General features: G+C 37.0%; 1 protein-coding gene across 4 annotated transcripts in view; it reads left to right on the top strand.

The window, feature by feature from the left end:
• Positions 1–25,829, top strand: part of TENM1 (teneurin transmembrane protein 1) — a 784,948-nt gene that overhangs the window by 15,659 nt on the left and 743,460 nt on the right. The window contains exons 1-2 of one of the 4 annotated variants that reach the window (XM_031945148.1): positions 5,627–5,647; positions 8,069–8,824. The exons of 2 other annotated variants lie outside the window; for them this stretch is intronic. The gene's annotated coding sequence lies outside the window, so the exon portion shown is untranslated. Of the gene's footprint in view, positions 1–5,626; positions 5,648–6,174; positions 8,825–25,829 lie in introns of those variants that run through there. One more of the 4 variants, XM_031945149.1, reaches the window with a different exon arrangement.

The raw sequence follows: 25,829 nt of genomic DNA, 5'->3' as shown, positions 1-25,829 counted from the left end.
GGGAAAATGGCGATTGGGTAGCCAAGTGAAGATTCAAGGCAATAGGATAGCTATCTCGGAGTGTTTGAAAGTGTGTCACAGGGAAAAGAGACTAGGCTCATCTCTTGGACTCCAGAGGGAAGAAAACGGGAGCAATGGGAAGAAATTTTCGAGGGGAAGTTTTAGGCTTGAACAGTTTCCTAACAAAGCTATCTAAAGGCATGATGGGGCTATTTGGAGAGCTTCCCCTCATTAGAGCTTTGCAAGCGAAAGCTAGATGGCTATTTGTTGGGTGTCTTGTAGAGGAGACTTTCCATCAAGAATAGGTTGTACTAAGATAGCCTCCTGGGTGTCTTCCAACTGATATTCTGCAGTTCTAAACCAGTACTTCTCTATCCCCCAAAACCAGTTGGAAGAGATCTCTGGTTGCTTTCTGCTAGTGACCTCTCATCCTGAGTTCAGTAGTTTGGGAACTGATGCTTGGTGAAAACTAGCAAGTTTGTGCCGCTGTCAATCAATCCAGTTTTCTGTCAGCCTCTGGAATGACGACGGTACTTTTCTTCCTTTGGCAAAGTGGCCGCTCAAGGTCAAGCATTCCACTGTACTCTGGGACCAGCCAAGTGCATAACCCAATGACTTCAGACTCCAATGCTTCCAATCTGGCACCTTTCATGAGCACTGAGTTCATATTAAAGCAGTTAAAATATATTCTCCTTCATCTACATATCACAGCAATAACAACCTGGGCACAGGACAGTGACTGGGAGCAAATAACCACTTGGAGTTAATGACCTGAGGTACAGCTGAAGGACCATCGACTCTTTCTAGTCAGTCTTTCATACCTATAAAATGCCCTATACCCAAAGTGCCAAGCCTTCAATAATTTTTCTGTCTCCCATCAGATTAGGTAGTGGCCATAAATAATAGAGTTTAATACATAATAATGAGATGTGGCAATATACAATCAAATATCAACAATGATAGTGCACCCAAAGATGGCTATTCTGATGATGAAAGCTAAAGAAAGTAGTAAATGAAGTTTATGGATCACAATATTTTCAAAATGATTGGAGATGAAATATAAGGGAGAATTCACCTAGTTTAGGGGAACAGTTCCCTTTCTTTGCTCTTTATTTCAGTGATGAATGATCTAATTTAGAAATAATAATAAAAAAGCTGGCTCTGACATTTTTCTTAAATGGATTGTTTAAATAGCACATGTTCAGATTTTTCTCCTCCTTTTTTAACACCAGATTCTGCAAGTCATTTTAGGGACATGTAGGGTACAGCACAGTGACATACACTTTGCCAGAGGAAGTAAGCAGAGTTTAATGTATGATGATTCTGCCCTAAATGTGCTGATTGAAATCAAGGCTCTCTTCTCTATTTAAGATTGTAATTTGCACCTAGAGAAAGTTAGATTTGACTTTTGAACCCAGTGGCTTTTGACCTTTTTATAATCAATCTCCTTAAAGCATGGCATGGGCCCAACCCTTTGAAGGCTGGTAAAGACTAAGGGCCCCTTCTAAGAATCCTATTTGCAATGCATAAAATGAAATACAGAGGATTTACAAAGAAAACCAATGAGCTTGAAATAATATTATCATTTAAAAAAACAAACAAGTTATGATTCCAGGTTATGAACTCCTGACTTAAAAGCCTTTTTATGTTATTAGTTGGCTATAACTGGCCATCAAAGTCATCCTTTTCTCCATTAGTCTAGACCTGTCAGTGTCTCTGTCTGATGTGTTTGAATAGCCCTTCATCAAAAAAGATGAAACTATGGTAGCATTTCTTTGCTGTGGAAAGAGTGAATATAACATGTTTTTAAATTCATTTTTAAAAATGGCAGAGTCTTGAGTCCCCCCCCCCAAAAAAAAATGTTAGGACCTGATCATTGTATTCTGAATGGAAAACAAGGTACTTGGAAGGAAGGGGTTATGCTGAGCCCCAGGGTCACTTCTGTAGAATGTGAATGAGACCATCAAGGAAAGTGGATAGATTTGATGTAGTTTCATTGAATAATATTGATCTGGCTGTGGTAGCATATACACACATCTGTGGTTGGAAAATTCTCAATCTGATCTCCTCCCAATGAGTCCATAAAATTGTAGAATAAGCTTAGTGTGAGAGAACTTATGAGCAAGAATGTGGTAAGATGTTAGTTATATCCATTCATTTTCAAAGCTTTCCAGGGAAATGACATTTAATTGTGACATCCATCATAAAGGAGACTTGACGACATTCTTATTCACCATCTGCATATCTTTAAGATTTACTGCTTATCTGCATCTTAAACTTTCTTTTCAGAGTGGATATCTTATATCTTCTACTTTATCTTAGGATATGGCTCATAATAAACACACATTGGAAGATCAAGGAAATGTAGGTGCCTTCTTCAGATTTTATTTTATTTCTTTAAATATTCAGCTCACCTGCTTTTAGAGGAAAAGCTGTAATGGGATGTTTCCTTCACCCCCACTGCTCCAAATATAAATCCTTGAGTTTTGGGTAAGTATTTGTAGAGAAGGCGTGATTGGCAATGCATCTGTATTCCCAGCCCTGATGACTGGGAAAATGAGATCTACAGTTAATAGAATGGCTCTAGTGGCTTCCAGTAAATCTCTTTGTGAGTGTTATTTCAGCCCCACTAATATAGCTAACCTGACAGCTGAAAGCAGTAGTCTGTTTTGGGTGAGGCAAAGCCCACCCTTTCCAGAGACCTCCATCTCACTTTAATAAATTTGAAATCACTATTTTTCTCAGTCCAATATACTTCCAAAGCATCATTGAGGACACACTATATATTTCTAAAAAACTGAAATCAACGCAACAGTGCAATGTAATGCCATGAGCTATAGCATACAGTCAAAAATAGCCAGGGTCTTTTCAATAGAATGACTATCGAATTGCTGACATTCAGATGTTGTTGCTCTCTTTACACTAGATGTCTGACAAATGTCAGATGAAAATATTCAGCTGATGTGACTCAAAATAGCTGTATTTCTTGAATTCATCAACCACCTATTTTGTCCCAGCCTAAGACGTAGTACGGTATATATGCTCCAGTTTAAGAGGCATTTTAGGTAAAAGAGAAAAATATAACTCTAAGTATATGTGTGTGTGTATGTGTGTATGTGAACAGATATTCCCTCTATTTGGGTCTGTACTTCCATTCCTAACTGCATAATTCTCAGAGCCATATGTAGTTGGAATAAGAATATTACAATAATGCATAGCGTTTTTTTTTTACATTAAAACATGCAACAATTTGATCAAGGTGAATCATAGGCTATAGAAGAGTGGGAAGAATCTCAGGACATAACTAGTCTAATAACTAAGACAGGATCTTCTCTATATAAATAGAGTATTCAGGAATAAGAATTAGCAAGGATTTTCTAACTTTGACTTTGAGACTTCTAGTGAAGGGGAGCAACTCAGATCCCAAACAGCCAATTCCACTTCAGGGTTAGCTCTAACAATTAGGAAATCTTCCCTTACACCAGTTTTCAATTGGTTTTTCTGCACCTTCCATTTCTTGCCCCTGGTTCTTGCCTCGGGAATCAAGCAGAGAAGATAGCCCATGTTCTTCATGTAATCTTTTCTTCCACAGTTCAAACATCATCTTATAATATTCCCCTCCTTTGGATACTCTGGTCCAGTTTAGCAATGTCTTTTCTCAGTTACTTTTCTCAGAACTGGACGTAGTAGTCCATCTTTGGCCTGGCCAGGGCAGAGGACTAGAGACTACAAACCTCTCGAGCTCAGAACACTAAGGCTCCTGCCTTAATGCATTACATTAGCTTTGTTTGTTTTTGAGTGGCTTGATGGAGAGCTGCCCCAGAAACTAGGAAAATGCACGTTTAAATACTGCTTCTTCCTAGCTTCATATTGAGACTCTGGAACACTAAGCAAAACAAAACAGCTTTCTGTGACTTTAAGTTGCAGAAAGTGTCAACTTATATTCGTCGATGAAGTTTTCTCACTTGGGAACTCTCTATCATTTAAAGTTCTTTAGATTCATAGAACTTGCAGCCCACTAAAAATTGCCTAACTTTTTCTTTCTTTTAAAATTGTATTTTATTTTTCCAAATACATGTAAAAATAGTTTTCAGTATTCATCTTTGCAAAACCTTGTGTTCTAAATTTTTCTTCTCCTCTCCCCAGCGAAGACAGCACAAGCAATCTGATCTGGGTTTAAACATCACATATCTTTTTCAGATGACCTGTCTCGTGGATATACTTCCCTTTCCCACCCACATCATCTCTTGCCACTTTAGTTCTGTGAAGTTGGCTTTTTAAAAAATTCAAATGTAAGACATATAAGGCAGCTAGATGGCGCTGTAGTGGATAGAAAGCTAGGCCTGGAGTCAAGAAGACTCATCTTCCTGAGTTCAAATCTATCCTCAGAGACTTCCTGGCTGTGTGACCCTGGGAAAATCACTTTACCCTGTTTGCCTTACTTTCCTCATCTATAAAATGCCCTGGAGAAGGAAAGGGCCAACCCCTGTAGTATCTCTACCAAGAAAACCCCAAATGGGGTCAGGAAGAGTTGAACACAACAGAAAGGCAACAATTAGGTTGGGCCCAGTTTGCTAACCTGTGGAGAACTTTATGGATTCTAATTCTGTTAAACATGGTAACAGTTTCTCGTAGCTATTTATTATCCATGAATTTGATTAGCATGTCATCTCTGCCTTTGCTTGAGTTATTGATACAAAGGTGAAGTATCACAGGTTTGAGCCAAGATCCCTGGAGCATCCACAGGAGCCTTTATTCCAAGGTGATATTGCCCTGTTTATGTCTGCCATTCCTGCTTGGAATTTACCTAAGTATATTATTGTCTCAGCTATACCTTTCCATCATTTCAAGAATAATGTGAATGGCTTTATCAAATATTTTCTAGTATCTGGGTAAAATATATCTCTAAAATTCCTTTGATCCACCAGCCTAATAACTCTGTAGGCAAAGAAATTAATTTGGCCCGGCATGGCCTGTTGTTTAAGAAGTTGTGTTAGCTCTTTGTGATCACTGCTTCTTTTTCTAGATTTGCCACTCTAATATCTAAGGGCAGAAACCTGAAGTCAGGAAGACTTCAATTCAGATCTGACCTCAGGATCTTAGTAGCTGTGTGACCATAGGGCAAGTCATTTTACCTTTGCCTGACTCAGTGTCCTGAGATGTAAAATGGTGATGATAATAGGCTCTCTTTTTATTCTCAATAGTATTTTATTTCCCCAAATAAGTGTAAAGATGATTTTCAACTTTCATTTTTGTAAGACCTTGTGTTTCAAATTTTCTCTCTCTTCCTTACCAACCCCTCCTCAAGACAGCACAATATCTGATATGTTAAACATGTGTAATACTTTTAAACATATTTCCATATTTGTTATGTTGTGCAAGAAAAATCAGACCAAAAGGGAAAAAATGATAAAGGAAAAGCAAACAAACTGATTTTAAAAAGGTGAAAATACTATGTTTGATTTACATTTAGTTTCCTTAGTTCTGTCTCTGCATGCAGATGGCGTTTTCCATCTCAAGTCTATTGGAATTGTCTTGGATCACTGCACTGCTAAGAAGAGCTGTCATAGTTGATGATCACATAATCTTGCTGTTATTGTGCATGTTGTTCTCCTGATCCTGCTCTCTTCACTAAGCATCAGTTCATGTAAGTTTTTCCAGGCTTTTTCTGAAATGAGATTGCACAATGATTTTTATAGAATAATATTATTCCATTACATCCATATACCATAACTTATTCAACCAGTGACCAACTTACAGGCATCCATTCTATTTCCATTCCCTTACCACTACAAAAAGGGCTGCTACAAAGATTTTTGCACGCGTGGATCCTTTTCCCTCTTTTATGATCTCTTTGGGTTACAGATGCAGAAGTGAAAGTACTGGATCAAAAGGTATGAACAATAGTCCTTTGAGCATAGTTCCAAACTGCTCTCCAGAATGGTTGAATCATTTCACCACTCCACCAACAATGAGTTAGTATCCCAGTTTTTCCACATCCCCTCCAACATTTATCATCTTTTCCTGTCATCTTAACCAATCTGAGAGGTGTGAAGCAATACCTCTGAGGTGTCTTAATTTGTATTCCTTTAATCACTAGTGATCTAAAGCATTTTTTTCATATGACTATATGAATTAGCCTTTCATTGTTGTGAGGATCAAATGAGATAATATTCATGTTGTGCTTTGTATACTTCAAAGTGCTACATCATCATCATCTATCCCTTTAATAATATATTCTAGATTTCCCCCTATAACTGAAGTCAAGTCCATTGGTTTGTAAACTTTTTTCCCTTTTCTCTCTTTGAAAAAAGTAAAGAAAACATTTGCTTCTTTCTAATTTAAGAAAATCTTTCCCATACTCCAGAATCATTTATAAATGATTCAGTTATGTCTAAAGAAATATATCAGCCTGTTCTTTTAGTACTCTGGCATTTAATTCATTTGGATCTGGTAACTTGAACTCATTAAAGGCAGCTCTCTTATTACTTGGTGTCTTTCCCTTTCGTGGGTTTTAGTTCCATGTTAGCCATTTTTATTCCATTTTTTTCAGTCCAAAGATTATTCTTATTGTCAAATAAAGCAAAGCACAAGAAGATTTTAGTGCTTTTCCACATCCTTATACTCCTTAAAGTTATTTCATCTCTTTGCTGACCTTGCTCTTTCCCACATTATAACTTGAAAAGCACCCCTGTTTATTAGCCTTAACTTTTCTCTGCTCTTTTTGAGGTTCCCACTAGGTTTGGATACTTCTTTCAGGGTTTACAAGACTCTAGTTACATATATTTTTATCAGTTCCTATTGGGTGGATTGCATTATCTATAATCCAGAAATATAAATTCTGTTATCAGAAAGCATCTTCAGTCCAGTTGTTCCATTCCGTTAACCTGTTTTGCTCTTTTGGACCTTGCCTTTGATTGGCAGGCAGAGATGAAAATGCCCTTTATTGCCTTGCCTATTTATTGTCTATTAGCAAATTAGAACATTGGGCTTTTGTTGACACTTTTTTTTTTCAGTTTTATCTCCCTTGTTTAATTGTTCTCATTAGTGGCTCTTAGAAAAGTCAAAATAATAGTGTGAGGATATATATATATATATATATTTTAAGTAAAAAAGTCTTGGGATTAGTTAAAGCAGTGAACAATTATTAATTAGCCTTAGTGACCAAAGAGTAAACAGAAGCCAGATTTACTACCTCAGTACACACTGCTTTGATAAAGTGTTATCACTAATGAAGCCAGCAGTTGTCTGTTAAATAAACAAAACATTAGTCTATTACAAAGTGTTAACACAGGCAGGGCCCACTAATTTGTTGATCTTTGATGAATAGACTATTACCTCAGCCTCCTCTTTAAAGTGAGGGAGGGAGGAGGAGGAATAGTTGGGTGATTTTCAAGGCCTCTTCCAGATCCCTGAGCCAAAGTACGTGTATGTACCACAATTCCCATGGAAGCACACAGTTGTGTATTGTCTTTGGGACACTAGTGCCACCTCTGAAATTTTTTGTTAGATTCATAGTTATAATTCTTAGAACACATAAAGCTACCGTTCATTTTCTCTGACAGTGCCATTAGTAAGTAGAAGGAGGGAATGGAAGAATCCCCTTTAGTCATCTTCAGAAAGGCTGATTATTCCGTTAGGTGTATTTTTGTTTGACATCTCGTCATTTGGTAAACACACAATGATTATTCCTTCAGACCCAGATGAAATATTCATTAGAAAGGAGAGTGAGGAAATTATAAGACTATTAAAAGTAAGAAGAGACTTGTAAGAGCTGTCAAGAAAACTGTGATCCCAAGAAATAGGAATCCGAATTGTCAGTGGTAAGGATCTACCAAATAACAACTTTGAAAAGCTGACTTTGATAAAGTTTTAAGGAATCTTGGCAAGGAAACTTGCTCATTATCCTGGGAGCTGAACATCCTGCTCCATTTGAATAAAAATGCCTATTTCATTACTGATGGGAACATAGAGTACTGTGTACCTCATGATTTACAGTAGAGCTCACTGCCAGACTGCCTTACAACTGAATAGATTATTAAAATAATATTTTTAAATTTTTCTTTAGTATTAAATGAAGCATATTACATATTTCCAAAGAATCCACTAAGTGGCTGTTTTCCAGAGGGTATGTGGAAAAAGTGAATTATAGGATCATTGGTTTAGAATCAGATAGAACCTTCAAAACCATCTACTTCAATCTCTTCATTTGACAGATGAAGAAACAGGCCCAAAAAGAAGGTAAGGGGCTTGCCCAAAGTCACAGAAGTAGTCAATGGCAGACCTGGGTTTTGAACTTAGGTGCTCTGATCTTGAACCTACCACCCTTGCTCCTTTACTGTTCAATCCTCCATAAGAAATTCAACAGAAGATTAAATGGAAAGTATATAAAAATCAATTTTGATATGCCAGAAATCCCATAATTTTCTTGCTGTCAAAATCACTTTAAATGGATTTAAAACAATAGGATAATTAAATAATTGTACAGGAGGGACCTCAAGGTATTATCTAGTTCTTGCCTGAATGGCAAGAGAATATCCAGATTAAGGGTTGGCAAATGAGTACTAACTGCTGTCGAGATCATCATTGGTGGATATCTGTTGTACTATATATGCCTCTTTCTTTTTTTCCTCCTAATCCTCCTGTGTTTTCCGCTCCTTTTTCTTTTCTCTCTTGCTCCTTGGGCCCACCTATGGGCTCCAATGGCATTGTTTATTTTTTCACAAGGACAAACCAGTTCTAACTCTTGTTCTAAATCATACTTCCCTCTCTTAATTAGGAGAATGTTCTTGAGGCCTGAAACAAAAGCTCTACTGGAGTCAAGGTATGTTTTTTTCCCCATCATGTTTTTCTATTCCACGTGGTTTGTCATTCTATCATAGAGCTGCTTTTCAGGATACTGAAAAAACTGTCAAATGTGAAAGCTGAACTACTTTTTAAAATCATGCAGAATAGTACAAGTAATATAGGAACAGATTAGGCCAAATTTATTCTTATTTATTTTCCTCAATAAACAAACATTTGTTTTACTTCCCTTTAACCTACTCTTACCCCCTAAAAAAGCCCCAAACTCTTGCAATAAATATGCAAAGTAAAGCAAAGCAGATTTCTCTTTTGGCTATGTCCAAAAATGTGTGTCTTCTTCTGTAATTTAGTTCAACTCCTCTCTCTTAGGAAGTGGGTAGCTAGTTTCATCGCTGGTCTGCTGGAATCATTGTTAATCATTAAGTTAATCAGAGGTCATAATTCTTTCACAGTAATGCACCTTTATAGTACTGCTGTGGTAACAGATTGTTTTCCTGGTTCTGCTCACATTACTCTGCATCATTTTATACAACTCATCCCAGGTTTCTCTGAAACTGGCCCCTTCATCATTTGTTATGGCAAGACATTAGAAACTTTTAATTACAGTCTGCTGATTTTGACTTCAAGTCCTGGAGAAAACAATCTAGAAGGTATTATTGAGAGCATTTTTATTTTATTTTACATTTTACATAAAAAAGTATTTTATATTTAAGTATCATTATTGTAGCATGGGCTGAGAAATACAGCGGAAAATAAGTAGACTCACACAGGCCCATATTCCATACTGGAGGGTTTTCAGTAGTTAATATTTTCAATGAGTTATTCTTATCTTCAAATTCATTGTCTCTGGGAAAATCATAATCTGGCTTATTTTCTTTCTCCCTTGTGGGTACTGGACTCCATTCATGCAAATAACTCTGGACTCTCAATCATTATTTAAAAATAGACTGTTCCAGACAGTAGTGAATCTAGAAGGAGGTAATGTCCTATTTCTTCTAATATATTAATGCAGTTCCAGTTGAATGCTATTTCTTACCCTCTTCCTTCCCAATGGAATTGGTTCAGTCCTTCCACACTCATGACATCAATAGGGAAAGTCCAATGGAAACTGAAGTAAACTAGAGACAGATTGATGAGGTCTCAGGCTACTTAAGTGCCAAATGTTTTAATGACTCCTGTCTTCCCTTGAGAATTCTCTCCTTGCTTCTTTTGACAGTTGCCTGGCTCTGGGCTCACTTTCTTTTTGTATGATCATGTATAGACAGGTTCTTGGCACACTGACTTAGGTCACACTTCTGATACTTCACCTTTAGAAATAGACACAACAAATGGGGAGCATCTCTCATCCCTGTCAGTTTCTGAAAGTCTCCCTTTTCCCTTCAGAGTTTTTCCTTTCTCTCAGTTACCCAACTCAGTTGTTTTCCACCCTTTGCCTTCATCCCACGATATTCTGAGCAATGGAGTCTTCTGTGGACGCCATGTCTGCTGCAGCCCACCCTACAAATATCCTTCCTGCTTTCCATTCTCCTAGACCACTTTCTGAGGGAAAGGAGAACAAAGAAGGAGCTGTGGCCAGTTTGTGTGCATGGACTGTCATGTTACTGTAGACTCAGGTCAAAGCAGATGAGGTAACTTTTCATTGTCAAAACTCCCATATTCCAACCATTTTCATCTCAAATAGGGAGAAGGAAAATAGCAACAATACTATAATATCATGCATTTTAACAAAATAAAATCCACAAATTATCCAAAGGATGACCACCAAAAAACTCATTCCTTGCATTTTCAAATCTGAAGCTTTGTCTTATTATGTCTTATTTATACACACATATAATTACAGCAAACTTACTGGTTTTATCACTCTTAGTTTACATCTTTTCATGTAAGTCCATATTTCTTTATGTTCTTCCTATTTGTTTTTTACAGTGCCATAATATTCCAGTAAATTAACATACCCTAATTTATCCACCTGTCTTAGAACTGTTGGCCACACAGGTGATTTTTAAAAAAAATTTTCTCCCACAAATAAAATAGGTGTACAGATTTTTGTATAGATAGTTCTTATCTTTGGACTGAAGTCCTAGTAATGGCTTGGCTGGCTTTAGGGCATGAATTTTTGTTTTAGACTCCTTTTGGAAAGCAATATACAGTAAGTTTGCATTATTCCACAATTCCATCAATAGTGTAAAAGGGAATGCTTTCTTCTTTGTAGCTCTGCCAGCTTTAAGTTGATGGGGGGGGGGTAGTAAGGAGTGCTTATTGTTTTACTTTTTATTAAAATGAAGTGTACCATTTCCAATTGAGGAAACACTTATTAAGCAACTCCCTAGTATAAAGCATTATGCTAAACACCCTGGATTCAAGGATAAAAAAGTGAAAATCTCTGCTCCCCAGGGGGTTGCATTTGTCTGGGAGAATACAAAATATGCATGTATCTCTGTGTGTATATGTGGATGCATATAAACAAGGTAATGAAAGAAGGCATAATGGAAGACCAAAATAGTACAGAAAAACTAAGGAAGGAGAAAGTACTGACAACTGGAATTATTGGGGAAAAGTACTAGTGGTATCTGAGCCTGAGCCAGGAAGGAAGATAAAAGTGGTAAAAGGCAGAGATATAACTTTGCTCCCCTGGATTTCTGATTTCATTGGTATAAACAGTTTTCCAGCAAGGAAAATCCCTCTATCAAAGCATATCTGAATCCTTTCTGAGTATTGCCCAAGGACAGTGGGTCAGTTTGTATCAAAGGTAGGGCATGAAATCAGGGCATCCTGAATCTGAGGCCAGGTCTCCAACCATTACACCACCCTACTTCTCCAAATAGACACGGGATCGCACAGAAGCATGATATGGAATGTTGATCTTGTGGAAGACCTGGTATTCTAGAATAGCTAGGAAATCTAATCTTAGGATTGTCTTCATTTACATTTCATTTAAGATTAAAGAGTTTGAAATCTTTTAGTGTGCTTAGTAATAATTTCTATTTCCTCCTTCAGAAATGAGTTGTGTATGTCCTTTGGCAATTTCCCCATTGGGGAGTGGATATTACTTATATAGATATGTATCTTTAATTATAGATTCTGGATGCTCGTCCTTTATCTGAACAGTAGGCTAGAAGTCCTATTCCAGTTTCTCATGGTGGCATGGAGGTGATCCAAGCTTCTTAAAGGCTGTCAAAGCTGAGTACAAGACCTGGCAGATATTCTGTTAGGCTTTCAGTAAGGTCCTGGTGAGAGATGAATCTTGCTGCCTGAATACCAGCCTGGGTATTCATGCAGAAGCCCCTCATCAGCAGCTGAGCCTCTAGCTGATGAATTCTTTGGACATGGCAACCCATGAAACAAAGAATTGTGCAAAATACCCACGAGGTTTTGGAAAAAAAAGTGAACAGTCATCCTTAGTATAAAAAAGGGAGAGCCTGAGAAGCAATCAACAAGGAGTACTCCGTATGCCTAAAAAAACTTTTATGAAGATAGTCTTCACATATATTGGAGTTATTTTGATGAAATATGAAAAGGGAACAGGAAGATTTACAGATATGTGTTAGAAAAAATCATCTTTACATTTGGCTGAAAGGTATAGAGATATCTCACTGTGTATAGATTTATTACCAAAAAATCTTTACCTTGGTCTAGAAGAGCAAAATTCATGCTTGAAGGATCTTCTCTAGCAAGATGTCCAGATGTATATGTATAGGATATATATATATATATATATATATATATATATATATAGCTAATATATACTTATAGCCATCTATATATTTATTTATTTTAGATCACATGGAAATCCCTGATGAATTAAGTCATAGAAATTACTTTATTCAATAATCCTCTGATCATCAAGTTGAAGTGAAACCTAAAAGGTGAAGCTATCTGGTCACCAGCAATGTCTGTCATCATCACAGAGTATTCCCCTGGTAGAATCGATTTGAAAACAGGGTGTTGAAATTGGCCACTTGCTTTTATTTGCAGATGAGATTACACATCAAACCACCAAATATTATAGGTTCCTTCTTACTGAGAGGGGTGGTTATTTGAAAGAGATTAGCCTAAAAATCAATTTGGGACAGACCAAGGATGACAAGACAGCATCCCACTGAGTTGTACTGTCAGTATACATATCTTGGAAAGACACTGCTGTTTCAGGAGGAGGGAGAAAAGCCTGGAGTACATTTGGAAAACTGCACTGTTGTCAGCAGTTCCAAAAATTCACTTTTTGATACTAGTCTCTCAGTGATTCTATGTACCTAGAAGTCACAGTCAAATAGGTTTTTAGTTTATTTTAAAACAAAGTTGTAGTTGATGCCATGGTGGCTATGGAGAAATGCAGAATGGATATCAGGTCATCGGGAATTGATCTTGGCGACCTGGTACTCAAGACTGGACGTGAAAGATGCCATCAGATTTTTCTTGTGCAGCAAGATAACTATGCAAATATGTAGACATATTTTGGATTTAATGTGTATTTTAACATATTTAACATGGACCTGCCAGCTAGGGGAAGGTATAGAGAAGAAGGAGGGGAAATTTTGGAACAAAAGGTCTTGCAAGGGTCAGTGTTGAAAAAATTACCCATGCATATATTTTGTAAATAAAAATCTTTAATTAAAAAAGAAGGAAACCATCAGAGAATATATGATCAGAAATCCATGTGAATCTGTCAGGTAGTGAGTGAAGAAGAACACGGGCAGTTTCCTATCCACAAATTAATCCGAGACAAATAGAGATTCTCTGTGGACGTGGATTGTCTAGGATTCACATGATTGTATGGCTTTACCTTCACCAGAGGAAGGAATACTCACATCCCTGAGATTAAATTCACCCCCAATTCAGTAGTTTGATCAACGAGTATTTATAAGGCACTTACTATGTGCCATGCATTGTGCTAAACACCTAAGATGCAAGGAACCTGCTCTCAAGGAATTTTCATTTTAACAGGTGAGACAACATGTGCTGAGATGGAACCATGGGAAACCCTCCAGATAGCTTCCCCTCTCCCCATCTCAGCTTGCTTATAGCTGCCCATATACCAATGGGCTCCTAAGGAATAAGCATCAGGGTACTCTTCTACTACCCTTCACCAGCCTCTGCTACTTCTTTTCCACCAGATACTGATACCTTTTTATATCTGGATGTTAGCCCCATTCTAGCAGAAGATAATTCAGAGCCTTGCTCCATTCACATCTTTAGGACCACTACCCCCTTCCCAACAGTCATTGCTCAAGGGCATGACTATCCACAATACTTAAATTATCAACTATAATCCTTCCATTAAGGTAGTATACCACTAGACCTACAACAGCTAGGTGATACCACAGTGGATACAGTACCGAGCCTGAACTCAGAAAGACCTGAGTTCCAATGTGAACTGAGACACTCATGGCTGTGTCTCCTGGACAAGTCACTTAACTGTGTTTGTCTCAGTTATTCATCTGTAAAATGAGCTAAAGAAGGAAATGGCAAGCCACCGGTATCTTTGCCAAGAAAACCCCAAATGGGATCACAGAGTCAAATATAACTGAAACTACTGTACAATACTCAAAAAAGGCCTTTTCATTTTGCCAGCCATTGCTCTCTAAGAGCCAGGTTGTTATATTTGGCTTGAAGGCTATAATCCTTAACCTTTAGTGTTTACATAGATCCCCTTAGCAAGCTGGGGAAGCCAACGATACATCAAATTATGGTTGTAAATGTTTAGAAAAAATAGGTTGAATACCCTTATTTTTTGATTATAGCTTTTTATTTACAAGACATATGCGTGGGTCATTTTTCAGCACTGACAACTGCCAAACCTTTTGTTCCAATTTTTCCCCTCCTTCCCCCCACCCCTTCCCCCAGATGGCAGGTTGACCAATACATGTTAAATATGTTAAAGTATAATTTAAATACAATATATGTATACATATCCAAGCAGTTATGTTGCTGTACAAAAAGAATCGGACTTTGAAATAGTGTACAATTAGCCTGTGAAGGAAATCAAAACTGCAGGCGGACAAAAATAGAGGGATTGGGAATTCTATGTAGTGGTTCATAGTCATCTCCCAGAGTTCTTTCACTGGGTGTAGCTGGTTCAGTTCATTACTGCTCTATAGGAACCAATTTGGTTCATCTCATTGTTGAAGAGGGCCACGTCCATCAGAATTGATCATCATGTAGTATTGTTGTTGAAGTATATAATGTTCTCCTGGTCCTGCTCATTTCACTCAACATCAGTTCATATAAGTCTCTCCAGGCCTTTCTGTGAATATCCTTATTCTAAGGGGTAGTGAAAGGTGAGATATTCTCTCCTACACAGCCTAGTAAAGTGATATGTGTGCATGTGTGGAAAAGGCAACTTACAATTCCTGGTATAATAGGGCATGGAAGCCATTTCTCTCTTTCTAAAGTACTTGTGGATCTTTCCTTGAGTTCCTTGTCTCTACTGATCTTTGAGGAACTACTCTTGCTTCTCTGTTGACAGAGGTCCTGGTCTTAAAAGCTGCTTCTGTTCTTCAGAAACTGTTCTTTGTAGCCATTTTGGATATAGATTTCTATTCCCTCAGTTGTCCATGGAGTTTTCTTGAACACACAAACTCTTTTTAAACTTCAAGATGTTTTCTCTAAATAGCTAATGGGGGGAGTGGAGTAAAATTATTTTCTCCTCCTTCTCACTCCATTTGAGAGGTCTTCTTCAAAAAGTGCTGCCAAGCCTAGCCTTCTTAAAATTTAACCGGTGTCTCTAGGACTTAATTATTTACCACCATCATCCCTTTTTGCTTATCCAATGAGGTTGCTTTTCTTGACAATTTTAGAGAAAAGGGGTCACATTATACAGAGATGTGTCATACAGATATCTTTCTCCTTAGTTGAATATGTTCTGGGCCTTGATCTGGGAGTTTTTTCAAAATAAAGTCCTCTTACTTATACAAATATATATGTATATCTATATGTATATGTGTGAATAATATGCACATGTGTATATATCTGCATGTATAATCTCATATATAAAAATCATATAAATCATACACACACAAAAATCTACTGAACAAAATCTGATCCATAAAATAACTTGGGCTATGAATGGCACAATAGTAAATAGAATAGCATAAAAAAAATAGCAGGATGGACGGATGGAGGAAGGGAGAGACAATGAATATAAGGCAGTTGGGTTGACTGAGGAAGAGAAGAATCCTAGCATCTGATGGATCAGGAAAGACTTCATGTAGAATGTGGTTCTCAAGCTGTGTCTTAAAGAAAACCCAGGATTTTCACTCATATCTCTCCTCTGTCAATACAAAAGCACAGAAATAAAAAATCAACCCTCAGTGTGTACAGAACAACAGGTAGGCCATTATGGATGTGTGATAATGTGTAGAGGGATCATATCTGTGAGAAGAAAAGAAAGCCAGGAAGGGATCAGATTATTAGGAATTTTAAATGCCAAAATAGAAGTTTGTACTTGATGTTCAAAGTAATCGGGAGCCACTGAAATTTATTGAGTAGTGCCAGAGGGGAAGGAGTTAACATGAACAGAATTATACTTTATGGAAAATACCTTATTGCATATATGTAGGATGGATCATGGCAAAAGTAATGCATGGTAGAATGAGAATTGTGGTTGTATTGTGTGTGTAAGAGGAGGTAGATTATATGAGATGCTGTAGATAGAAATGAATGTCTTTGTTACATTGAAAAGGTCTACTTATATGGGATGAATGAGAATGAGAACTTGAGTGACTAGAAAGATGCAGCTCTCACTAGAAATCAGGAAGTTAGAAGAGGTTGGTTTTGGAGAGGAGAGATGAGGCATTTTCTTTTGTACATATATTGGAGACATCTTTGGGAAATCCATTTCAAAACATCCAATAGATGATACAGAACTGCATCTCAGGAGAGTGATGATAGCCAAGTGTAGAGATCTTGGAAGTTATCTACATGGAATAATAAGGAAACCTGGCAGCTTATGAGCTCACCCAAAGAGAAAAGAGAAATATCCAGGAACATCCTTGGGGTTGAGGGAAGCACCCAAACTTAGATATGGAACGTGAATCATGACTGTATCCTGTTCTCTAGCCTTCATTTTTTATGTATTTTCAGTGTCATGCTCTCTAAAGGACAAGGGTCAGAAATTGAATAGGAATTGTAGGGATGAAATAGCTGATGGCTGAGGTTAATACTCTACTCTTCCTTTTTTTAAAAATTAAAGCTTTTTATTTACAGAGCGCATGCATGGGTAATTTTTCCAACATTGATTCTTGTATAACCTTTTGTTGCAAATTTTCCCCTTCTTCCCCCCACCCTCTCCCCTACATGGTAGGTAGTTCAATACATGTTAAATATGTTGAAATACATATTAGATCCAATATGTGTATACATGTTTGTACAGTTATCTGGTTGCACAAGAAAAAGACAAATCAAGAAGGAAGAAAAACAAAAACAGAAAAAAAAAAAACAAAACAAAATGCAAGCAAACAACAACAGAGAGAGTAAGAATGCTATGTTGTGTTCCACCCGCTGTTCCCATGGTTTTTTCTCTGGGTGTAGATTGCTCTTTTCATCACTGTACAAGTGGAACTGGTTTGAATCATTAAAGTGTTGAAGAGAGCCACGTCCATCAGAATTGATCATCGTATAGTCTTATTGTTGCCATGTACAATGATCTCCTGGTTCTGCTCATTTCACTCCATATCAATTCATGTAAATCTCTCCAGGTCTCTCTGAAATCATCCTGCTTGTCATTTCTTACAGAAAAATAATATCCCATAACCTTCATATACCACAATTTATTCAGCCATTCTCCAATTGATGGGCATCCACTCAGTTTCCAATTCCTTGCCACTACAAAAAGGGCTGCCACAAACATTTGTGCACTTGTGGGTCCCTTTCCCTCCTTTAGGATCTCTTTGGGATATAATCCCAGTAGAAACACTGCTAGATCAAAGGATATGCACAATACCCTACTCTTCTTAAGCCAGGTAAGGAAAAAAGACAAGACAGCTACCTACTGGTTTTTCATGTCTAGGTCTGGGAGGACCTGTACGGACTTGGTTTTTATTGAGATTTCTATTGTAAGAAAATAATTGAATCTTCAAGAAAAAACATATTTGCTAAATGATACTTCTGTGGGATATCATAAAAGGATTCTATTTGGAAATTTCAAATTGTATCCTGGGGGTTCATTTGGATTCCCTGTCTATTGAAAACAATGGGGCACAGAATTGAATTACTTTTTGTTGTTTGACAAGAATTAAGGATAGCTACTTTTGGCTCCACACATTTCGGTTTGTTATGCCAGTACTTTGAGCTGTAAAAAAATCAAATGGAGGCACTTAAATAATTTAATTTATAAGCTTGCTTACTGCTCTGTGGTTTATCAAACCAGATGTTGGTAGTCTCCATTTCTTTCAGCTCAGCTGCCACCAGAATAGAATTAAAGTCATCTCTGTGTGCTAAGGATGGGGGCATTAAAAAACATTCATCCATAGTGAATAGGGATTTAATCAGTGATTTCATTGGCTTGGGAAACTCCCAGTTGAGGAAACTCCCTTTACCAATGTATGCTGATACATTTTCTGCAACTTAATTTTATTTTCTTTCTTTTTAAAAATGATTTTATGTATCCAGAGTTACATGGAAAAACAATTTTTAACAATTGTTTTTAAAACTTTGAGTTCCAAATTCTCTGCCTTCCTCCCTACCCAACCTCTACCCTTTGAGAAGGCAAACAATTTAATATAGGTTATACACGTGTAGTCTGAAAAAATATCCCCATATTAGTCATGTTGTCAAAAAACATAGATAAAAAAACTTCAAGAAAAATAAAGTATAAAAAGTATTCTTCAATCTGTACTCAGATCATCAGTTTAATCTGAGGGTCCTTTTACACTTGTAAAAGGTATTAAAGACCCTTCCCCCAAGAGCTTTTCTTAATGTGGCTTCTATCCCTCTATATTTACCATAGCAGACACTGAAACATCTTAATATTTTTTAGGAAAATTGTTTTGACTCTTCAGATCCCTTGAAGTCTGATCCCACAATGGTCTCTGGACTACACTTTGAGGTCTCCTGCTCTAGGGTAAAGGTTTTTAGCCTCTGTTGGGCCCTGGACCCTTTTGGCAGTCTGGGAAAGCCTTCTTGGCATCATATTTTAAAAGGCATAAAATAAAATGCATAGTGTTACAAAGGGAACCATCTATATTGCAATACATTTATCAAAAACAGTTAAAAACAAAAGTTCCTGAACCCAAGGTTAAGAATACTGTTCTAGAGCAAGGATTCACTTAGCTAGTGGTGAAAGTGCATATTGATGTACATTAATCTTGTACCTCTTGCTATATAACACGAGGAGAATCTAAAGTCCGCTTTTATACTGTTATTCTTTAAAACTAGGTTTTTAAAATGGTTCTTTACATCTAGTGAAAAAGATGCATTCAAACCCACTTTTTCAACCACAGGTAAGAAAAAATTAAACTAAAGGAAGATATGTTGGCCCAGGTGGAGATGTAACTTCATATACAGGCAGTATTAGTTATTGAGCCTATATGCCATTTGCTAGCTGTGTGACTGTAATGAAGTTATTTCCCCTCTATGGACTGTCTTTGATTTCTAAAGCCCCTTCCCATTCTAAAATTCTGAAGATAATTGTTCATTTGGCTATGGTGTCATCATAAGCCTGAGATTGCCCTCAGTGGCCAGAAGTTACTCACTCCTCTTGCTATTCCTCTTACTTAAATCGCCCTCTTCCCCATTTCTAGATTAAAATCCTTCCCAGTCTTGAAGGCACAAATGAAGACTTATCTCCTCCAGAAAATCTTTTCAACTTATCCAGTTTACACTGTTCTCTTCCTTTTTGGACTCTTAGCATTTCTAGCCTTAAGGAAAGTTAATATTTTATTATATGAATATATGATTTACAGAGTAAGCACAGCTTAGTTCCCCTGAGTATAAAGAGGAACAATGGTATTATATGCCCATAAAGTGTGCTGCATGCTCTGATTATGTGCTTTCTTATATTGTTCTTGGTCTTCCTTGAATATTTGTTTTCTTTATCAACCTAGATGGTAAATCTGCTTGCAATCGGCTCTCAAATCTCAAGACTCTTCGTGTCTCCCACAAAACTAGACTCATTACTGGGCACAGAAAGAGAGTTCTCAGTACATATCAGATCATCTAAGATATAGTCAAGCCCAACAGATAGATACTAAGAACCTGCTTCTGGGAGACAGAAGAACTGGCAAATTTTTGAACATTGTTTGCTAGCCTTCCGTATGATAGGAAGCAGCCTCTTTCCTTTGTCTAAGTAGTTGGTAATGTTTTTGTCTTTTAAGCTTCTTTACTGAGCACAGTATGTCTCTTTTCTGCATTTGTATCTTGCAATAAAGGATGTGTTACATACAGTAAGGCAGAGGAGGGCCTCCTTTCCTACCTTAGACTGTATAGTCTTGAGAAACGGGGTTGGAGTTTTGATCTTATGTTATTTTTAATTCTAAGTGTAGGGATTAGTCCTTGATCCAAGAACTCAAGTCATGGAGAGCTTGGAAAACAAACTTCCAGTTTCCCATGTTTGATTGATTGCTATAAATTTCCTACTTGCAGATTCTGAATTGAAAGACATTAAAACTGAAGGAACAAAGCTCTTTCCCACAGTATATCTGGTTGGTGCTGCCTAAAGAGTCAAAGGTAGTCTTTTCTAAAAGTTTTAGTAGGTGCCTAAAATTTAAACTTAAAAGCACTAAAAAGAGATAGTCTCTGGTGGCCCTTTCTATGAGTGGACCATTCCATACTTTCAGAAGTAGGTCTGTAGAAAATAGGATTTTTCCTCTGTTCATCTTTCTTCCACATTCTCTGTGAGATTTCCTAAATGTGCAATTAATTATTTTTGAAGGTTGTGGGAAGTCAATATCATTATCTCACAAATATATGAACTTTGAGACTATTGTTTTAATTAGTTGCTTTGCTGATCCTTTGAAGTTTTTTCAAATAAATTAAATCATCTACAAAAATGAATAATGTTGTCTTCTTTAGTTTTTTTTCTCATTTCTTATTGCTAGTTATAGCATTTTTAGAATTAGTTCTAATGATGAAGACAAGTTGGAGCAGCTTTGCTTTATCCTTGTATTCAAAGGGAATTTTTCTACTCCTCCCTTATTACAAGAGATGCAACATTTGGTTTTATTAAAAATGACCCTTCTATGTTTTTTATAGTTGTCAGGATGAATGAATACTGTATGTTCCTTATTAAATTAAGATTTTTTTCCCCTCAGTTATTTTTCTACCTTTTTTGTAAATTCCCCCTCATTTTTGATGCAGTTATTGTTTTGAGTTCGTGAGGGAGCTCTTAGTTGAGATTCAACCTCTCCCTTGGCTATATTTCCTGGTTGTCACTTCCCCACTCATTAGGTTGCTTAAAGTTTAATGTTTATTTGAAGTAAACTGAAAATATGGCATATAATGATCATCGGATAACTTTAGATAAATAACTTTTGGATCGACAGATTCTGGAAACAAAATCAAAGTAGTAGCTAGCTAATGATATAGTATTTTAGGCAAGAAGAGTTCTTTGAATATAGGTAGAGCCAAAGTATTAGAAAATATTAGAAATTCTAAACAAAAATCAGTCTTTAAATTCTTCTCAAAGTATAGACAAAGTGTAACTGAGAAGTGAATGAAGGGAAGCTATTTATGAATTATGTGAGTAGCTGCCCTCCCAGATCTGTTGATCAGCTCCTTGTCTATCAAAATAGTTGCTATCAATAGTTGCTGTCTTTAAAAGCACCATACCCCGTTTCATCCTCCTGCATTGACGAATGTTCACACAAGTTCCACTTTGTTTCACATGTGCTACATTTTGTCATTTTTGCTACAAATATAGGACAAAACCTTTCCACTAAAAGATACAGCGAGAAAGTGTCAGAGACAAAGAGATGGAGGAGGAGGAAGAGGAGGAGGATTCATTAAGGAAGATTTGCTATGTGTAAAGTACTGGAGTTATAAACAGAAAAGCAAGATAGCCCTTGATTCCAGGAAGCTCACATTCTAATGGGGGAAACATGTATGGGAGGGCTCAGCTCTAAGGCAGATGGAAAGGTCCTATGGTCCTTACAGTGCAATGGAAAAGCAGATGGTAATGTATCATCCTGAATGTAATTTCCATTGGCAAAATCTCACAGGTTTCTAGTGCTATACCATTTGGCAATTCCAAGGACTTTGGTGGCATTTTTCCCTTAGTCTTTAGTAGCTGCAACCTAGTGCATATCAACAGAAAAATTCCAACTTATTAAATAAAGTATCCTCTGTCAACCATTATGGAGAACAGTGCTTGCCTTCAAGCTTGCATTCTTTCTATGAAGACAAGACATACTCACATACATTTGCCATCCACAAGATATGATAAGAGAATAAAAAGCACATGCACAAGTGATGTGAAAACTTAAGTTTCGAAGAATCGGGGAGTGAGCATCAAATCTCAGGTTTGCAACAACCTCAGAGGTGATACGGTGCAGGCCTTATCTGAGAGCAAATCACAGGCGACTGACCAACATTCAACTGACACGTCTTCTAACTTTTGGTTTTTGCTCCAATAACAAAGGATCTATTAATTTCACGAGAAATGTTTGTTAATGATTGAGATAAAAGTAAAAATGTTACATATTATTGGAGCACTCAACTAAAGACACCCCTCTTTTAAACCCAACTATCTTTTGGGTTTGCCCATTCATCTAGTTTTGAAACTACTTGGTTATATGTACATTGTCTCACCCACATCTTTATTCCTTTCCCCCCAAAATTGCATAAGATTTGGTCAGATGCTTTTCTAAATAAACTCTAGAGAAGTCATATCTATATATGTATCTAGATATATCATAGTCATGTATCTGTATGTCTAGATATATACATACATATATAACTTAACTAGAGTTTCCATATATACACATGTAGATATATACCCCTGATTTACTACCTTAGTAAACCGCAAAAGAAAATTAATCAATAACAAGTAAGATCTGTTATTCATAAAGCTATACTTGTTCTTGATGATCACTCCTTCCTTTTTTAAATGTTCCCTATTACTTTAGTGGGGAAGGGAATAAGCACTTATTAAGTGACTGCTATGTGCCCTAGCACATGTTTTACTGTGGAAAACACTTTACAAATTGTATCTCATTTGATCTTCACAACAACCCTGGGAGGTTAGTGCTGGTATGATCTCCATTTTATAGTTCAGGTACCTGAGGCAGGTTACACAGTTAAGTGCCTGAGGCTAGATTTTAATTCTGGTCCTCCAGACTCTTAATCAGGTACCCTATCCTCTGTGCAACCTTGCTGCCTCTTATAAAATTTCGCCAATTGAAATGTAATTTCATTTCTTCCATGATTGTAAATTAGCAATAATGGATAGATGCATTAAAAAGTAGTCATGGAAAAAAAAAAAAAAACAGCTCTCTAGTTTCATCAACTCACTAGTAGAGTACTGGATGGAAACATCCACTTCTTTCTCCCCCTCCCACTCTCTTTCTCTCCCCCAATGCTTAAAAAGTTTTAATAGCAAAGTGTAAAGAACATTTGATAAGGATATCCCTTCTACATCAAAACAGCAGAACCCTTATAAGTGATTCTACCCACCCTTTACCCAAAATTTACATAAAATGCAGAAGTTGTCAGCAACTTTCGGAGTGCCTACAAGGATGTAATCCTCATACCTATCAATTCAGTAGTTTTCTTAAGGATTACAAAGACCCCTTGTCAGTTCTTTTTTTACTAATAAAATACATTCCACTTCTTTAGTTTGTTATACTGCACTTGCTAAGGAACGAAATCTGAAAGCTCTATAATCTTTGAAGATCTTCACTGTGAGGATGCAGTCTTGTCAAGCTGAATAAGTTTTTTCACTCTCTGTTACCTCTCTCCCTTTCCCTCTTTCCCTTTCTTTCACCTTCTTCTCCTTCTCCTCCTCCTCCTCCTCCTCCTTCTTCTCCCTCTCTTCTCCCTCTCTTCTCTCCCTTTCTCTTATGCATACACACAAACACCCTTGTAGTCCGTAACTTTTTTCCCTTTACATATTTATTCCAGAAATGGAATCATGGAGGAGGTAAAGATTTTTTTTTTCTGCAGCTAGGAAAGAAGTATCCCAAAGATGATGCCATTTGAGGAACTCTTCACCTCTTTCCTAAAAGCATCTTGGCTCTCAACTAGAGGATCTACTTCTCAGGAGTAGATTCTCCATGGCCTATTCATTTCTAGAGTACTTTACCAAAAGTGCCAAAAAGCTCCCAGTTTCCACAATGATTGTAATGATCTGAACATCTGCCCACTAGGAATGGAACTGAAATCACTGAATCATTTCATAAAGGCTACTGCACAGTTGACAGGTATGATGATAAATTTCCCATTTGCTTCTGGGTCTTTTCAATTCTTCCTGTTTTGTCCCAGATTTTACCTCTGCTCTATTATTCAGGCTGGGTTAGTTCTATTGTTAGTGCTGTTCTTCATTTTGTAACTTTAATGTCTGCATTCAGATGACACATTAGACAGTGGGGAGGCTCCTGCATCCTATCAAATAAGCGAGTGCTTTGAGTACATAAATCCTGGGAGTAAAAGGAATTTGAGTTGATGCGACCATCTCGGGTGAGTTGGAGAACTCTACATGGGCAAAAATAAGAAAAAAAAGGAAAGAAAAACCAACATTGCTCTGTCAGGCTGAGATTCTTAGATGTAAGCCTCATAGGAGTGAGAGTCAGGAGGGACATTTTTATATCTTTTATTTATATTTTCTTCTTACATCATCTGAATTACCGACTGTATTCTTCCTCACCTCCCACAGAATCATTCCTTATTACAATTTGTCAAAGAAAAAAAAATAGATAGGGCAAGAAGGCTGAAAAAATAAGCTAAACTGTTCACACTTTTAAAAAATGACCTTATGTGCAGTTTCCCACACATATGAAGAAGTGAAGAAAGTATCTTGTTGGTATCTATTATTTGGGAGCCAAGTTTATTGGTTATAATTTCAGATTGGGTCTGGATTATTTTATGGTGATTGTTCTTTTCATTTTTTCTAGGGGTTGTCTGTACAACCCTTAGAAAACTGTAGTTTGAATAAAATTTAAAAAAATCAAATCAGTAATTAAGAAACCTTAACTATTCTGTTTTATTATTGTTGTTGTTGTTTAGTCTTTTTTTTTTCACTCATGTCTGTTTCTTTGTAGCCCTCTCTGAGGGTTTCTTGCCAAAGTGGTTTGCCTTTGCCTTTTCCACCTCATTCTGCAAGTGAGGAAATTGAGGTAAAGAAGATTAAGGAACTTTCCCACAGTCATACTAAGACCACATTTGAACTCAGATCTTCCCTTCTCAAGGCCCAACACTCTGTCCTCTGAGCCACCTAGCTGCCTCCTGGGCAAACAGAGGTTAATTGATCTGACCAAGGTTATACAGCTAGGAAGGGTCTGAGGCTGGCTCCAGACCTAGTACTCTCCCCACTCTACCACCTACCTGCCTTACTTGTGGTGAAATATAGTAAATTACCCACGTCTTTTGGCAGCCTGCTTCTTTTACAAAAATCTGCTCTAAAAACATTCTGCCAATATGTCACGCTTGTTACATCATATAGTACGCATATTTGATTCAATTAAATTCACACTGGCAAAATTTTATTAAATACTTATTATGTGCAAGATTTATAATAAATACCCTTTTGATGTTATCAAGAGCATTAGACTAAGAATTAGAAGGCCTGGGTTTGAATACCCTGTTTACTATTAATAGCAGTTTGTAGTTGGTTCAACACCTTACCCAGACCTCAGTTTCCTCCTCTGTTAAATGAGATGATTGAACAAAATGCTCCCTAAAGTCCTTGCTGTCTCTTGTGTTCTATGGCTCTATTGTTTAAAGATTTTCAAGTTCGGATCAAATTTTCAGAAATAATTCAGATGATCTTTGTTCCAAGCTTTAGATGTGTTCCTTCCATGATTCTGAATTATATTTTAACAAAGTGGATCACCTTCTCACATATTGGAGGAACTCTGTATCATGCCATATTTTTGTAA

This window comes from Sarcophilus harrisii, chromosome X (genome assembly GCF_902635505.1).
Source record: "Sarcophilus harrisii chromosome X, mSarHar1.11, whole genome shotgun sequence".
In the NCBI taxonomy this organism is placed as follows: Eukaryota; Metazoa; Chordata; class Mammalia; order Dasyuromorphia; family Dasyuridae; genus Sarcophilus; species Sarcophilus harrisii.
This window is presented reverse-complemented; position numbering and strand designations above follow the sequence as displayed.